Below are 17,168 nucleotides of genomic sequence, written 5' to 3'. Positions count from 1 at the left end.
AGAGGCTTCTGGAGGAGTCCAGAGCAGAGAGAAAAAGAAGTCAACTGAATATGGCCAACAGTCTGGACATGCCCAAGGCTTTCTGCAAGAGAGGAGAAAATAGCAGAATACAGACCAGAGTGAAAATAGCAGTGGATAGACCACAGTAAGAATATTGGGAAAATAGCAGGGGATAGACCATAGTGAGAGCATAGGGGAAATAGCAGGGCATAGACCACAGTGAGAACACTGGGGAAATAGCAAGGATAGACCACAGTGAGAACTTAGAAGAGCAAGAGCCAACCTAGAACAGTGAGAATATCTGGATTACAAGAGGGGTGAGTAGCTGGGGAGAAAGAAGGCCCAGGAGACTGGTGTGGGGGCTTGAAATGTTTAACAAGTACTGGTGGGTAGGGACTGAGGGAGCCTGGAGACTGGCATGGGCCTAGATGCTGAAAGGTGCCACTCATACGTGTTAACTGGACAGCCATATGATTTTGCCAGAAGTAAGGAAATGAATCCTTTGGTTCACAGAAACTGGCTTCACAAATTCCCCAGGAATGCTGGCTTTCATCTAATTGCCGGATATCCTACTATAGTCATACATTAAATCAGAATCCTTGGAAATCCTTCCACAGATGAGTGGAAGCAGAAAAGATACCTCACAGAAGTGGGGAAGAGAATTGATTCTGCAGATGCTGGGAGTGTGGGGGGAGGAAGAGGGATAGAAAAGGGATGGATGTGGAGTATGGAGACATTGTTAGGAAGAACTTCTATTTTCCTGTAGCAATGTGGCTGCAATGAACAATTTAGAAAATATTTCAATATATCTAGCTAGAAGAGGGTTTTGAAAGTTGACAAAATGAGGTTTAAAGTGATAAATATGATAATTACTCTTATTTGACCATTATACATTATGTTCATATATTGAAATATCACATTAAACCCCAAATTGTGCAGTTATTGTATGTCAGTTAAGCATAAAAGCACACAGGGAACTGTGACCTTGAATCCAAGCACAGAGGCAGAGCAAGACAGATCTCTGAGTTCAGGCCAGCTTGATCCACATTGAGAATTCCAGGACAGTCAGGACTCCACAGAGAGACTCTGCCTCAAAAGAATTAAATAAAAAAAAAATAGAATTAAAGCACCCAACTTAAATCTCAGAAGTTCAGAGGCAGAGGCAAATGGGTCTGTGAGAGTTCAGGAACACACTGGCAAGATAGGACCACATAATAAGAGCTTGTAACAAAAATAAATTTTGAAAATTAGGGAGACCTGAAAATTTTCCTAGGAAGTATAGTTAGATTTATAGAAATTTTGAGGCTAAGAATTAGGAGTATTAAAAATCTACCAAGGGAAAAAAAAGAAGACAAAGGTTTAAACACAGATGAGAAACCTATAAACTCAAATAATGATGCATTTTTTAAAATTTATTCTATCAAAAAGAGTCTCATTTTACATGGTCTCTAACTTCTATGCAGCTGGGGGTGAGTGTGGTGATATTTTGTTTGTGCCCCAATCAAAAAAGCTTGCCTGAAGATCAGAGGGCAGATCCGGTCACTAGTTCAGCACAGAGGCCAGGGAGTGTTGGCACCTAACTCTAATCCCAGCACTTGGGAGGAGGAAGCAGGAAGATCAGGGTGGGGTCAGGCCACACCCTTAATCCCAGCCCTGGGGAGGTGGAGACAGGGATATAAGGCAGATGGAGACAGGATCTCAGCTCAGTCTGAGGATTCCTAGAGACGGGATCTCCCCCTTTGAGCTGAGGTGTTGAAAAGGTGGGTGAGAGTTGGCTGTGGGTTGCCTCTTGGTCTCTCTGAACTTTGGGCATTTAGCGTCTGTGATATCTGGCTCTGGGTTTTTACTGTTCAAACCATTTAGAACCAGTGCTACAGCAGGTGCCCAGTGTGGGGCAAGAAGCCAGGACCCCAAGATAAGAGTCTCTCTCTGTACCCCACAAGGGAGCTAGCTCTCTTCTGAGGCAGCATCTTTGAAGACAGGAGTTCAATCAAGGTCCCGGGGTGGACTTGAGACCCAGCTGCAAACGCCAGGGTTCAGAGCGGCGCCCAGCCCCAGAATCCTCTGCCACCATGCCCTGTGTGCACTATAAATTTTCCTCTAAACTCAACTATGACATGATCGTCTTCGATGGGCTCCATATCTCCCTCTGCGACTTAAAGAAGCAGATTATGGGCAGAGAAAAGCTGAAAGCCGCCAATAGCGATCTGCGGATCTTCAACGCAGAGACTGAAGAAGAGTATACTGATGGCAGTGCGCCAGTTCCTAACTACTCATCTGTGATTGTCAGAAGAGTTCCTAGTGGAGGCGTGAAGTCGGCAAGGAAGACACACGCTCTAAGTGGAACTGAACCAGCGATGGGAACCACACAGGCAACCCATGACTCTTCTGCGTCTATTTCTCTGGCCCAGCTGACAGAGACTGCCAATCTGGCTGAAGCCAATGCTTCGGAGGAAGAGAAAATCAAAGCGATGATGTTGCAATGTGGCCGTGAATACGACCCAATCGGTTTCGTGAAGAAACCTCTGGGTCCACCACCTCCGTCTTATACCTGTTTTCGTTGTGGTGTCCCTGGTCATCATATTAAGAGTTGCCCCACAAACGGGGATAAGAACTTTGAATCTGGCGGGAGAATGAGAAGGAGCACTGGAATTCCTACCAGTTTTCTGACTGAGGTGAAAGATGCTCACACGAAGGGTGCAATGCTCACGAGCACTGGAAAATACGCAATACCAACCCTAGATGCAGAGGCCTATGGGATCGGGAAGAAAGAGAAGCCAGCCTTCTTACCAGATGAACGGCATCCGTCGTCTTCATCTTCATCTTCACCAGAAGAAGAACATGCTATTCCGGAGGAGCTCCTGTGCCTCATCTGCAAGGACATCATGGTGGATGCTGCTATCATTCCCTGCTGTGGACACAGTTACTGTGATGAATGCATTAGGACAGCACTCCTGGAATCAGATGAACATACGTGTCCAACATGTCATCAGAACCATGTTTCTCCGGATGCTTTAACTGCCAACAAGTGTTTAAGACAGGCTGTTACTAACTTCGAAAATGGAACTGGCTATACCAAAGGAGCTGGCAAACACTTCCCTCCACCCCCACCCCCAATACCACCACCGAGACCGCTGATTCAGAGGAGCCGGCAGCCTCTGGTGGGACCTGGGGTCCGGAGACAGCAGAATCCTCTGCGGATCCCAGTGACGTCTTCCTCAGCACTCCCAGCTCCCTCTGTGTCTTCCTTAACTTCAAGTCCGTCCCCCTTGGCTCCCTCTGTGCCTGGAACCGCACCCTCTGTCCCAGCTCCGCTACCTGATTTGACTGCGACAGTGTCTGGACCAGTCCATTCGGAAAAGTCAGATGGCCCTTTTCGGGATTCGGGTGATAAATTATCGCCAGCCGCAGCGGTGGAACCAGAACATTCCAAGGGAGCCTCCTCAGTTGCAACTGCTGCTCTTACTGAGGAAAAGGGTCACAAAGAGGTGCCTGTCCTTGCCACTCCGTCTCGCTTGGCACAGTCATCATTGCAGGACCAGTGGATCCCCACAACTGGTCCGGTCAGCAAAAATGCTGCTGCTCCTGCAGCTGGTGGACCACCAGGTTGGGGACATTTCAGCGAGCTTGGCTGTCTGGTTCCTCCACCACGGCAAGTCAGAAGAGGGGAAGGAAGTTGTTCCAGGAGCACAGAGCGCAGGCGGCCACAGCACAGCCCAAGATCCCAGAGGGCTCAAGGCCCATCCCTGGCAGCCACTCCAGTCTCTGGGCCCCTTCCTCCAGGTGTCCCTCCCCCACACTTCTCTCCTGGCTTCCCTCCTGAGCAGCCCCAGCCTTCAGGACATAGTGTCCCTTGCCCAGGGATTCCACCAGCTCCTGCCACTATATGGAAACCTTTGGTATGGTCGCCACGAGTGCAGACTGCTCACCCAAACCCCATGCCTACAACAGCAACACGGCTTTTGTCCAGGGAAGAATTCTATAGAGAGCAACGACGACTGAGGGAAGAGGAGAAGAAAAAGTCCAGGCTAGATGAGTTTACCAATGGCTTTCTTGAGGCGTTGTCGGGGTACGAAAAGATTCAGAGGAAGCGAGGGCACTCCTTTTCCAGGTCTAAATCTCCCTGTGCTGGTTCATCGGATTCGAGAAGTCCCTTTGCTTCTTCCTCCGAGTCAAGATCTGGCTCCACACGGCCAAGCTCTTCCTCTGGATCCTCCAGCCGCCCACACTCTGGCTTCTCTTCGCCATCACCTCGCTACCCCAGGAGAGGCAGAGGCGAGAGCCGTCCTCACGCTTCAGGGTCCAGGTCTCGACGATGTCATGGACCTAGGTCAAGGTCCCCTCCATACAGACGTTATCGTTCACGCTCAAGATCTCCTCAGAGAAGGTCCACTCCCGGTGACATCAAAACCTATTAAGGGCAGAGCGGCGGCGGCTTCGTCGTCATCGTCGTGGACCTTAGAGACCTCTTTGAGAAAGAACGCTCCTGGGAATGGGAGGGGAAATGCCTACCGACAGTGGTACAACAAGGACTACCGAGGGGATGCTGTGGGGGCACAGGCTAGACCCTCAGCTACCAGAGAAGACTTGTCTCCATAGAGACTTTCACCTCTTAATATCAGCAATTCACCCTTTACAAGGGGGCCCAGAGAACACTGAGCTCCTGGACAAAGTCACAGACACAGAAATCGAGGCGGCAACTATCCAGGAAAGCTTTCCATGCAGAGAGAGTCACCATCGCAGAGAGAACACCAAACGGAAAAGGGACCTGTCTGCTACAGCCAAGAAAGAAAATGTTTTCAAACCTTCTAAAGGACCCCGAGAGTAGGTGGATGGGGAGTGTGAAAACTCTCCTAGGTCTGAACCTCCCCTTCAAAAAGCCAAAGAGCAGGCTGCAAAGACTGACTCTATGAAACTCTGATCTTGGAGCTGTATTGGGAGTGATGGCAGGATATCCTTGAGACCAGTTTCTTGGACTGGGTGTCTTGAGGGCAGCACCTAGCCTTGCTTCTGATCCTGTCTATTTTTAACAAAAACATTGTTAAAAGAGGGCAACGGAACGTGATCCTATCAGCTTGAGAGATGGAAAAATACAAATAAAAAGCTCCTAAACATCTCATGACCCCGGTGTACTGTTTTGTTTGCTTGTGTTTTCATTTTTGCTTATTTCCACTCCTTTTGGATATTCTATACACACGGCAAGTTCTGCAGTCCACTTTCTATCCTATGGGGCTGCTTCTTCCATTTCACTTTTTGCAAAGCATTGCCACAGTGGTATTGTGCCTGATTTGTCACATCTGCTTTTAGTTGTTCCCTTTGTGTATCCTAGCTGTAGAGCTAGATATCAAAAATTCTTTTTTAAATAAGAGTCTTATATATCCTGGTATCTAACTCCTTTTTAGCTGAAGATGAGTTTGTGAACACAACTTAAAGTACCATAGAGGTGGCTCCCACTGTTGACTCTGTAAATCATCAGAAGAATGACAACATCAATGGAAATCCTAGACAAACCCATTCTAAATCTGGGATGCACTTCAGGAGTCGAAGCCAGTCAAGGATCAGCTGGCGAAAACAGACTGTTCCAAGGGCATGAAGTTAGGAAAGCCAGCCAGTAAGGATGAATAGGCCAAGAAGCCTGAGACACATCATCTACTTTGTGGCAAGAAAAAGCAAAGAAAGAGAAAAACTAAACAAAAGAATGTAGGTAAAAATTTTGAGTCATCGTCCATGAAAATCTCTGAAGTAGAAGGAGCTGAAATAGTGAAACTGTCACCAAAGGAGAAAATTGAGGATGGTGTTAAAAAACTGGATAGGACCCCAGAAAAGGACATGTTTGTATCATCAGCTTCCCTAGCCAAAACCATCAAACTCAACAGAGAAGGTGGGAAAAAATTGGAAGTGCAGAAAATACATCTTCTTCGAAGGAACCCTCTGAAGAAGTGCAGTCAATGTGCAGCAAAATTAAAGAGGAAAACGTCAAGGGAAAGGCCAAGGGGAAAGTAGCTGGGATTGAAGGCTCCAGCTGTAGGTTTTTTGGATTACACCAGTACAAGCAAGCTCAACTGGAGGCAGTCCTGTGTGAAAATCTGAAGACAAAACAGATACAGAGAGAATAGTCATTAAACCTATGGAGGAGTAGAACCATGATAATACAGCTCCTGTTGAAGATGTTATAATTATCCAGGTTCCTCAGTCTGAATGGGTTCAAGATGACTTCAATTCTGAAGAAGAAAATGTGACATTCACACAACCTATACACGGTTTATATATTATAAACTATACACAGTTTATAAATTATAAAATAGATTACTACTAGGCCATCATATCTAGTCAAGTACACTGAGAAAAAAAGTGAGCAGTCAGAGAAAATACAGAAGCTCACAAAAAAAGTGAGCCATGAGGTAAGAAGCTCAACAGTTTCTGTGTCCAGTGAGAAGGAGAGAACCAAAGACAGGGATCACTCAGTGCTAGAAATGGAAATCTCTGACAAGAGGAAGAGCAGCACCTTGCCAGAGATGGAAAGCACCAAGGAATGTTAGTGAACAGGGAAATTCTAAGAATCTGTCTCAGACTTCCAAAGAGACTAGGACCTCAGCTAAGATGAATCCCTTCATGGTTCCTCCAAGAAAGATTTCACTCCCAGTAGAGACAAGAAAATGGACTGTGACAGCGGAGAGGATTCCTGTTCAGAGCAGAGATGGGAGAAGGGAGTTAGCAATAAGGAAGGACTCCCTCCTGGAGTAAACATTCCTCATCTGGACAGAAAAGTGTGCCAAGAAAGAAAGAGATTTGCCTAAAAAGGGGACAGAGTCCAAAAAAAGTAATTCTAGTCCCCCAAGAGACAAAAAGCCTCATGATCATAAAACCACCTATGATACCAAATGGTTACGTGAAGAAGCAAAGTCTGTATATATTCTTATATTCGTTCTAAATAAATTAATTTTTTTATTAGACCAAAAAGCAGAAATGTGACATTTTGTTTGTACTCTGACAAATAAAGCTTGCATGAGGTTTGAGGCCACCCTGGGCTATATGAGATTGAACCAGTCTAAAAGGGAAACAGAGCTAGGCAGTGGTGGTAGCTCACACCTTTAATATCAGCTCTAGAGAGCTGGAGAAAGAAATATGAGGCAGGTGGAGACAGGATCTCAGTCCAGTCAGTCTGAGTATTCATAGAAACAGGATCTGCCCCTTTCAGCTGAGGAGTTGGCAAGGTGACAGGGGGCTGTGACTTGCTCCTTTGTCTCTCTGATCTTTCAGCATTTACTCTGATATCTGGCTCTGGGTTTTTACTATTAAAAGGAAGTAGAATTCGAGTGACAGTTGACCTTGAACTTGTACTCGAGAAGTGGAAGCAGGATGATGAGGAGTTCTAGCCCATCCTTGGCTGTAGTTATTTGGAGGCTGGCACAGGCTAAATGAGACCTTGTCTCTCACACACAAACAAAAGAAGTGAAGGACACATCAGACAGTGACCCAGGATCTAGAGGGTGGTGAGCAGTGCTTGATGATTTTGCAGAGGACCTGGGTTCGGTTCCAGCACCCACTGGATGTCTCACAACCATCTCTAAGTTCAGTTCCAGGGTATCTGACACCCTCTTCTGTCCCCCAGAGGTTCCTGCATATACATGGTACACACAAACCCTTGCATGCAAACACATATATACACAAATTAAAAATTCAATCTTTTATACTTTATATTAAAAATTTTTATTTTGTGTAGGGTTGGGGACCATGCCATTTGCTGTGATTTCAGAGCACAACTTGTAACAGACATTACCAGTTTCTACCTTGTAAGTCCCAAAGAAGAATTGAATTCAGGTGTGGGCTTGGTGGCAGGCACCTTTAATCCCAGAGCCATCTTATAGGCAAAGTAATAAATAAATACATCTTTAAAAAAACAAAGAAGAGAAGAAAGGGGATGTCTGGGCCTGGTGACAATCACTTTTTAATCCCAGCACCCAGGAAGTAGAGGCAGGCAGATCACTGAGTTAAGGTCCCCTGGTCAACATAGTAAGACTCTGTTTCTTTGTGTTTTTTTTTTTTAATTTTTTTTATTTTTCTGCCGGGAGCCATCCCCTGGTGGTGGATGGGTCCTTCAGAGGGTGTAAGGAGTCAGGGCAGAGAGTTGTATGTCACATAATTGTCTGAGTGTACAGTGGGAAGAGTCTTGTAATCTGAACTGTTGACAATTCTTCTAGCCCACTGAATCTTGTTGACCTTTTTAATTTTACTTTGTTTTGAATATCTTGTTCCTGAGTAAGTACAGGGACAAATGTTTCAAGAATGTCTCATAGCCTCATAAAGAGACTTCTGGCTTCTTCTTTATGTGTCACAACCTCCAAGGCATAAGAAAGACCTTCAAGTAGATAAGGATATCTCCCTCAAAGTGTGCGGGTGGGGGTGGGGGGAGATAGTATGTTCAGGACTTTTCCTGGATAAGCTTAGGAGCAGCATTCCTGGGAGAAGGCATAAATGATTTATAAGGAATTTTCTATCAATCCAATATCCTCAAATTGTACACATATTAAAAGTACCCCAAGTATGTAACAGGTAGAGATGAAAACCAACGGTGGCATGGCGGCCATCATGTGGCTCAGCTTTGTGGATCTTTGTCAAGCAGTTGTGCTGGCTTTATGACTTCTGCCATTCCATTTAGTTATGGCTGTGCCATTTTTCTTTTTCTCTGGGGTGGGGTTCAAGACATGGTTTATCTGTGTAGTCCTGGCTGTCCTGGAACTCTGTAGACCAGGCTGGCCTCCAACTCACATAGATCCATCTGCCTCTGGCCCCTGACTGCTAGCTTTAAAGTCATGTGCTTCCACTGCTCAGCCTGGAGAGCCTTTTTCAATCTAGTAAAGTTGAGTCTATAAATTCTAAAACCTATGACTCCTCCTTGACATAGTCCTAGATATAGGTCAAGCATAGTTATCCTACAAGAAACTACTAATATTCCTGTAGGCCTGGTTCATGAGCCCTCTACTTCAATGTCCTCTCAGCAAGGTGTTCAATTCTCCTAGAGGTTAATAAGGACCCAATGTCCTGCACTGTTTATTCTTGATTTCCAGCACACTGGGGAGGAGGAGTGACTTGAGTAAGATCCTTGAAAATCTCCAGGACACCATCTAGTCCTGCAGAGTCCATGGCTGTAACCCTCGGAATATACCCTTATCATTTAGAAAATGAGACTTACAGTAGAACTGTCTGCCTGTTAGGAATTATTTTCCCACTGGGCAGCAATATAGACCTGGACTTTGTTGTGACTCACCCTTGTTGCATTTATTCTTGAATGCCCTGCTCTTTTCAAGATGCAGTTATTAGTTCCAGCCACTGGGTGGCACAAACTCACTTGTTGCTAAGTGGCACCAAATGAAGGAAGGTTGGGGAAGAACAGAATTATTTACCTGATATTCCAGTGCACACATGAAGCTACATTTCCTAGAATCCAGGTCAGATTATTGAATAAGGAAAAGAAAAAGAGATGAAAAAAGTGTTGGAAATTCCAGCATTTGGGAAATGATGCGGGGGGGGGGGGGGGGAGTCACATATTCAAGTCCAGCTGGCTGAACTACATCGTAAGTTTTATGCTAGTCTGAGCTACAGAGTAAGACTTGATTACAAACAAAGAATATAATGTCTAAAAAAAATACAAACATACACACACACACACACACACACACACACACACACACACATTCAGAGAGAGAGTGGGGTGGGAGACAGGAAAGATCCTATAAATATGTTCATCCAATAAGAGTACTTGCAGCTTTTCCATGGGACCAGAGTTCAGATTCCTACACACATTCTTGGCTTTTCTAGGTGTGCATGCACATGCTTACAAACACACACACACACACATACCTCTAAATAAATAGTGATACAAATAAATCTTTAAAAAATACATATTGCTCTTCCCCTTGGTCCTGCCACCTGCGGTTGGCGACAGAGCTGACCCTCCCCCTTACTGTCTGCAGCACATGGGAAAGGAGGCCTTGCACAAGGCCTAGGCAGCACAGTAGAGCTAACCCTGTTGACTGGATGATGCAGGTGAGGCAGCTGGAGAATGTGATGCTGCCCCACCCCTCATCTGTAAAAAGGTGGTGGTGGGGAAAGATGCCCTGCTCCCCCTCCCCAGCTGTGGCTGGTGGGAGAGCTGGCACTGAGGTCATAAGAGTGGGAGAGCTGTCCCTACCCCCATCAGCTGCAGCACTCAGGCCCTTGCACTTCATCTGAGCAATGCAGTGGATGTGGCCTGGATGGTGTAGGTGTGGGTGAGCTGACCCTGAGTGCATGAAAGCAGGAGCTCTGGCCTGCCCCTTGCTCATTGCTGCAAGGGGTGAACTAGCCAGGGCAGTGCTGGAGAGCTCACACTGGTGGTGAGGTCAGGGCACACTATGATCTACTGAAGCATGTAAAAGGGCTGGTCCTGCAGATCCAAAGCTGCAAGATCTCCAGGACACAGGACAACAGGAATCCAAGAGGAGTCCAGTGAGGGCCCAGTATCCTTAGTGTCGCAGAAACCAGAGGCCTCGAGTCGGACCCATGACTCTTTGCAATGAACACTTGCAAGTAAGGATATATGGATAAAACAGTTTACTATATAATTTACTGTGTCATACTACAGCTTCCAGATTCCATGATGAGATTTTCCATTTTTTTTTTGTTTTTGATCCTTAAATTTTATTTTATTCTATTGGTGGTGGTGGGGGTTGCAAAGGCAGAGGTCAGATATAAAGGGATGGGGAAATAAATGGAAATGAGATCCATGGTGTGAAAGATACAGTAAATAAAAAGAAAGTAAAAAAATACTTCTTGGAATGAAGGAGAAGAGAAGGAACAAGAGATATAGAAATTTGAGAGGGAAGATGTAGAATGAGCTAAGTGTGGTAACTCTTGTCTATAATCCCAGCGCTTTGGAGCCTGAAACAGGAATACCAATTATGACTTCAAGGCCAGGCTGGCCTACATACATAAATTAAGTCTAGTCTGGGCTAGAGAAACCATCGTAAAAACAAACAAATAGACCAATAGAAAAGCAAAAACAATCCAAAGCTAGACTGAAGCTTAGTTGGTAGAGTGATTGCAGAACTCTGCTTCATCTTCAACACTGTGTATACTGGGTGTGAGAGTTCACACCTATGATGTCAGCACTCGGGAGGTAACTTCAAGTTGAAAGTCAGCCTCACTCTATGGGCCTATGTCTCAAAACCACAAATAAGGTCTTGGAAGAGGGATGACTCAGTCCATAAAGCACATTCATGAGAATCTGAGCTTGATCCCCAGGACTCATGTAGAATCTGGGTGTGATAGTGTAAGCTTGTAATCACAGTGCTGGGGAGGTAGAGACAGGACTATCCCTGGGGCTCTCCTGCCGGAAAGCTTGGCCCAAGTAGTAAGCTTCAGGTTGGTGGGAATCTGTCAGGGACACGGATAGAATCTCTAGTTAGTGGAAAAATACAGACCCCCATAAGACAGGGAACTAGATCATCTTACAGGACATTGAGGCAGAGCCCTTGACCCTTTTACCCTGTAAACATCCTGTACAAACATCCTGTTAGCTTGCCCCACCTTATGCAGATGACATCTTCTTGCTCCCCTCACCGTGTAGGAAATAAATAAACCCTCTTGGAGAAAAATAACGTGGCACCTTGATCAGAATCTAGACTTGGTGTATTTCCTTTGTATCTCCTGTCCCTATCATTCCATCCTTAGGGTGGTCGAGAACCTGTTGAAGCCCTGCAGGCGGGGCAGGAATCTCATGTCTCAAAGGAGATGGACAGCATTTCTAATGATGATATCGAGGTTCCTCTCATCTCCACAAACAGGTAATACATGCAAGCGCATACATACATACATTAAATAATAACAACAGATGAATATGAACTGAGAGATGAATTTGCTGGGTATGGTGGCACATGCATATAATCCCAGCACTTTTGAGGCAGAGGCAAGTGAATCTCTTTGAACTTGAGGCCAGCCTGATCTATATAATGATAGCCTGTTCCAGGCCAGCCATAGCTACATAGTGAGACCCTGTCTCACAGTCTCAAAGTACTAGTAGCAATAATAATATAAAACGGAGGGATGAGTTCAAGCTTCACCAACAATTACACTATGGGTCCTCTTTGATTCACCTTGTCTGAAAACCAATAGCAGGTTGACGCTGGAAAGGCCTTAGTGGTTAAGGGGGTAATTCTCTTGCAGAGGACTTGAGTTTGGTTCCCAGAATCCATGTCAGGCAGGTTAAAGGCTTTTGTAACTACAGCTTCAGGAGCACTGGATACCCCTGTCCTCTGTGAGCACTCTACCCACATGGGCTCACACACAATTAAAAATAATAATAAATCTTAAACTAAAAAATCCAATAGCATTTTTTTTATATGAAAATGATTACCCGATTCCCTTGTACAAAAGGAGTCATGCAGCCATCTTGGGGCCTGCCACAGGTTGATATTCTCAGCTACTCAGCTTCAATAGGCAAGAAGATCACAAGTTCAAAGGCAACCTGGGCAAGTTAGACAGTGTCTCAGAAAATAAAAACAAAAAGGACTGGAGATGTGGAGCAGTGGTATAGCACCTGTGTGGTCCATGCAAGGCCCTGTCAGCAATCCACTTTATTGGGAAAAAACAAAAACAAAAACTGAGTTTTGCCTCCCTTAACCATTCAGTCAGTGATGGGACATCAACGCAAAATTTGAGTGTTTGCTACAAATATGATGTTTTGTTAATGCAAAGCAATATAAGGATACACAATGATGGTATCTCATGTCTTTAATCTAAGCACTTGGGAGGCAAGGGAGGCAGATCTCTGTGAGTATGAGGCCACCCTGGTCAAAAGTTCTCGGACAGCCAGGGCTACACACAGAGAAACTCTGACATGAGGAGTGTTGATGTTGCTCAAGTCCCAGAAAGCAATCTTCCAACCTCCAGAGTAAATGCATAGTGATTGTAAATCCCCCTTCCTCAAAATGGTGGGGCATCCACCTGGAGCTTGACCCATTCCTCTGAGGTAAACCTCTTCACACAGCTGTCTTCCACGTGCCAGGAATTGGGTTCTGCAGCGAACACAGCACAGCAGAATCTCTCCACTCTGAGTGCACAGACATAGGAACACATAGCTCCAGGTCTGTGGACTTGGATGAATTTGCTTGTGTACTTTATCTTCTCCTGCTCCTCACAGAAGTGAGTGACAGGCAGCTGCTGGATGCATTTCTTTATTACATGCTCTAGATGCACAAGATCGCTCCTCTCTGCTTCAAAACCAATGAACAAATATCCCCGACAGTGTTTGCAAGTTCAGAAACAGTTTTAGGGAGAATCTCTATAACCTTTTCTTTAGGGGACATTTTAACCTCTGCATGTTTTAATTTAGGGAAATAGAATGGCTCCTCCAGGGTCAACTTTTCTTGTTAAAAAATGGCTCAAGATGTTCTAGTTTTAATTCCTCAGAGTCAAATGATCCATGCAAACATTGTCTTGAACTTCATCTCAATTCAGCATCCTTCATGGCTTTGAGGAACCAAACTACATCAGGTGCTTTCAGTTCAAATGAGTATGACAAACTTCTCACATAAATATTGGATTTTAATGTAAGGACACGCTGACCAGAGATATCCCGGATCCATGGTCTTACAAAAATTAAAAAGTAGCCTTTGTTCTGCCTGTAGTGTAGGTATTTATGAGGAAATGGAAGAATATTATGAACAGAATTTTCCAAATCCAGCCCTATTCCATCTCTGGTGAAGCTGTAATTGGAACTCTTCATGTGAGCCTTGACCACGCCCCCTCCAGAATTCAGCAGAGTACACACAGCCTCTGAGATATTTTAGACCTCTCTTTTTCTCAGTTGAGGATCTTTTGTTGACTTCCCATTCTTCTCTCTAAGTGTGATTTCTCCTGCAGATAGAACCAGTTCTTCATAGTCCATCTCCTGACCAATGACGATGCTCATTTTCCAAGCACTGCCTCTGCATCCCAGAAGATATTCTTTCCTGTAAAACAGACAGAGCCATTACAGTAGGACCTGACCAGTCAGATCCAACTCTTTACAATACAGACACACAGCACCACCACTGAGCTGCTCTCAATGAGTAAGTGTGAAGGTCAGACTTGATGTTTTCTTTAGGGACTGTTGGACACATTTGCAACAGAATACAATAACTTGTGAGAGTAGTAAAATTTCACATTTTTGTCATGACTGTATATAATTTGTTTCTAATTGTTTGCAATTAAGAAACTTAATTATGCTGTGCATAGGTAGCATACTCCTTTAATCCTAGCAATTGGAATGCAGAAGCAGGTGGATCTTGTGAGTTCAAAGCCAGCCTGGTCTACAAAGTGAGCTCCAGGTCAATGGGGACTGTGCCGAGATCAATTCAGACTGGCCAAGTGTTCCAATAGGTCCCAGCTAAAAGAAAGCATTTGAACACGCTGATGAAAGTCAGCTAAAGGAAAAAGTCTTGTCTCCCAGGAGATGAATAGCAAGGAAGCCAGACAGGTGTGATCACTCAAGTTAAAACTGAAAGCTTAATAATGGTGATAATGTGTTGTAACTCTGCAGAAAATATCCAGGAGGGTGTGTGTTCCCATTTGATGAGCATTCTGCTTCATGGGAGGGGAATCAGTATGTGTTAGTGCCAATCACTACTTATTTCTACACAGGTGGGCTGCCCCAGATGTGAGTCCACTTTCCCTAAAGCCCTGCCAGAGACCTTCATCTCCATCCAAAAACTGCAAGGAGCCAAGCATGGTGTTGGCCTTTGGAGCCTGATGTGGGCATTGTGAGCTTGAGGCATGCAGAACACACACAGTGAATTGCTGGCCAGCCTGGGGTACACATCAAGACTCTGTCTGCCACACCCTGCCTCTAAAATGCTAAAGCAAAACCACAACTAAAGTAATCTGGATCTAAAGCAGCCTGTAGTGCCCAGAAGGGAGCAGTTTGAGTTCTCTCCAGTTAGAAGATGCAGACCTTGTTCTATGCACTGCTGAGCAGTCTCAGTTCCTCATTCTCTCCCAGTCACGCCTGTCCAGCACCCTCCTTATCAGGACCTGTGTAGAAAATAGATGGCTCTTGTTTTCATGTCCATTCTGTTAGCCTGTGTCTTTTTATAGGTGAATTGAGACCATTGATATTAATAGATTTTAATGACCAGTGATTGCTAATTCCTGTATTTTTCTGGGGGTAGTGTTGTATGTTTCCCTTCTTTGGTATCTGTTGGTTTGGGACTATCTATTGCCTGTGTTTTCATGGGTGTATCTAACTTCCTAAGGTTGGATTTTTCCTTCCAGTGCTCTCTGTAGAGCAGGATTCATGGAAAGATATTGTTTAAATCTGGTTTTATCATGGAATATTTTGTTTACTCTGTCTATGTTGATTGAGAGTTTTGCTGGGTATAACAGTCTAGGTTGGCATCCATGGTCTCTTAGTGTCTCCATAACGTCTGTCTAGGACCTTCTGGCTTTTAGTGTCTCCAATGAGAAGTCAGTTGTTATTCTTATGGGTGTGCCTTTATATGTTACTTGGCCTTTTTCCTTTGCAGCTCTTAATATTTTTTCTATATTCTGTATGTTTAGTGGTTTGATTATTATGTGGTGAGGGGAGATTTGGTGTCCTGTAAACTTCTTGTATCTTTATAGGCATTTCCTTCTTTAGGTTGGGAAAGTTTTCTTCTATGATTTTGTTGAATATATTTTCTGTGCCTTTGAGTTGGTGTTCTTCTCCTTCCTTCTTCTATCTTAGGTTTGGTATGTTCATGGTGTCCCAAATTTCCTGGACGTTTTGCGTCATGACTTTGTTGGCTTTTATGACAGTGTTGACTGATGAACCTATTTTCTCTACCGTATCTTTAACACCAGAGATCTGCTCTTCCATCTCTTGCATTCTGTTGTTTATGCTTGCATCTGTAGTTCCTGTTCATTTACTCAGATTTTCCACTTCCAGCATTCCCTCAGTTTGTGTCTTCTTTATTGTCTCTATTTCAGATTTCAAATCTTGAACTGTTTCCCTCAGTTGTTTAATTGCTTTTTCTTGACTTTCAAGGGATTTACTGATTTCTTCCCATTTTTTGTTTGACTTTTCCTCAAATTCTTTAAGGGAGTTTTTCATTTCCTCTTTAAAGATCTCTATCATCTTCTTAAGGTCATTTTTAAGGTTGATTTCTTCTGTTTCTTCTGAGTTGGGATGTTCAGGTCTTGCTGATGTAGGTTCTGAGGGAACCGTGGTGGGTTTTTTGTTGTTGACTATATTTTTGCACTGGCGTCTACCCATCTCTTTCTCCCCTTGGTGCAAGTGGTGTTTGTGTCTGAGGGTGGCTCTCTTGGTCTGATTGATACTCTTGGTCCTGTGGGAGCTCTTGGTCTAGTCGGTGCTAATGGACTGTTTGTCTCAGGGAGAAGCTCTTAGTCTAATTGGCCCTTGTGGGCTCTGTTTCAGGGAGTAGTTGTAATCTTGGCACATGGGTGGGTTAGGAGGGAGGGTCTTGTGGGTTACAAGGTCTGGTGGGGGATGGTGGTAGTCTGACCTGTCTGCAGGAGGTCTGCCTGCCTGCCTGGCCTAAAACTAGGACTGCAATGGGTAGTGGTGTGTGTGTGGGGGGGATAGGGTTGTGCCCCTGGGCCCAAACCCTGGGGACTGGGGTGTTCAGGTTTGAGGATAAAGACTCACCTCTTAGTCCAGTTAGGTGCTGGCAGGCTCTCGAGAATCTATTGCTTTAGACTGCAGCATTACTAGGACTGAAATGGCAGGTTTGGCTGCCGGCTCTGCCCACCTCAGTTTTCCAACATGGCAGTGGAGGGAGTGGTGGCACACACCTTTAGTCCCAGCACTCGGGAGGCAGAGCCTGGTGGATTTGTGTGAGTTCGAGGCCAGCCTGGTCTACAGAGCAAGATCTTGGACAGGCACCAAAACCATATGGAGAAAAACCTGTCTTGAAAAACCAAACAAAAACAAAAACAAAAATACCCACAAAAAAAAATAAAAAACACACTGCAGGACACCACAGTTTATGGCCCTGTGGCATTGGTGGTATAGTAGTGAGCATAGCTGCCTTCTAACATGACATTGGTGTGTTTACCGCCAGTTCTGGCTCTAGGAACCATATGCACCACCATCTCTTGGAAGCAATGGGTCTATACCTCCATTAAAGCAGCGTGTAGTCCAGAAACCT

General features: G+C 44.8%; 2 pseudogenes; one reads left to right on the top strand and one right to left on the bottom strand.

Moving 5' to 3' along the window:
* Positions 1-2,072: 2,072 nt before the first annotated feature.
* LOC131917043 (E3 ubiquitin-protein ligase RBBP6-like) lies at positions 2,073-7,376 on the top strand (annotated as a pseudogene).
* A 5,587-nt stretch (positions 7,377-12,963) lies between these two features.
* Positions 12,964-13,951, bottom strand: LOC131917042 (schlafen family member 2-like; annotated as a pseudogene).
* Between the last annotated feature and the right edge of the window lie 3,217 nt (positions 13,952-17,168).

Source organism: Peromyscus eremicus, chromosome 8a, assembly GCF_949786415.1.
Source record: "Peromyscus eremicus chromosome 8a, PerEre_H2_v1, whole genome shotgun sequence".
Lineage (NCBI taxonomy): Eukaryota > Metazoa > Chordata > Mammalia > Rodentia > Cricetidae > Peromyscus > Peromyscus eremicus.
The sequence above is the reverse complement of the archived record's forward strand: the minus strand, read 5'-3'. Positions and strand labels throughout refer to the sequence as shown.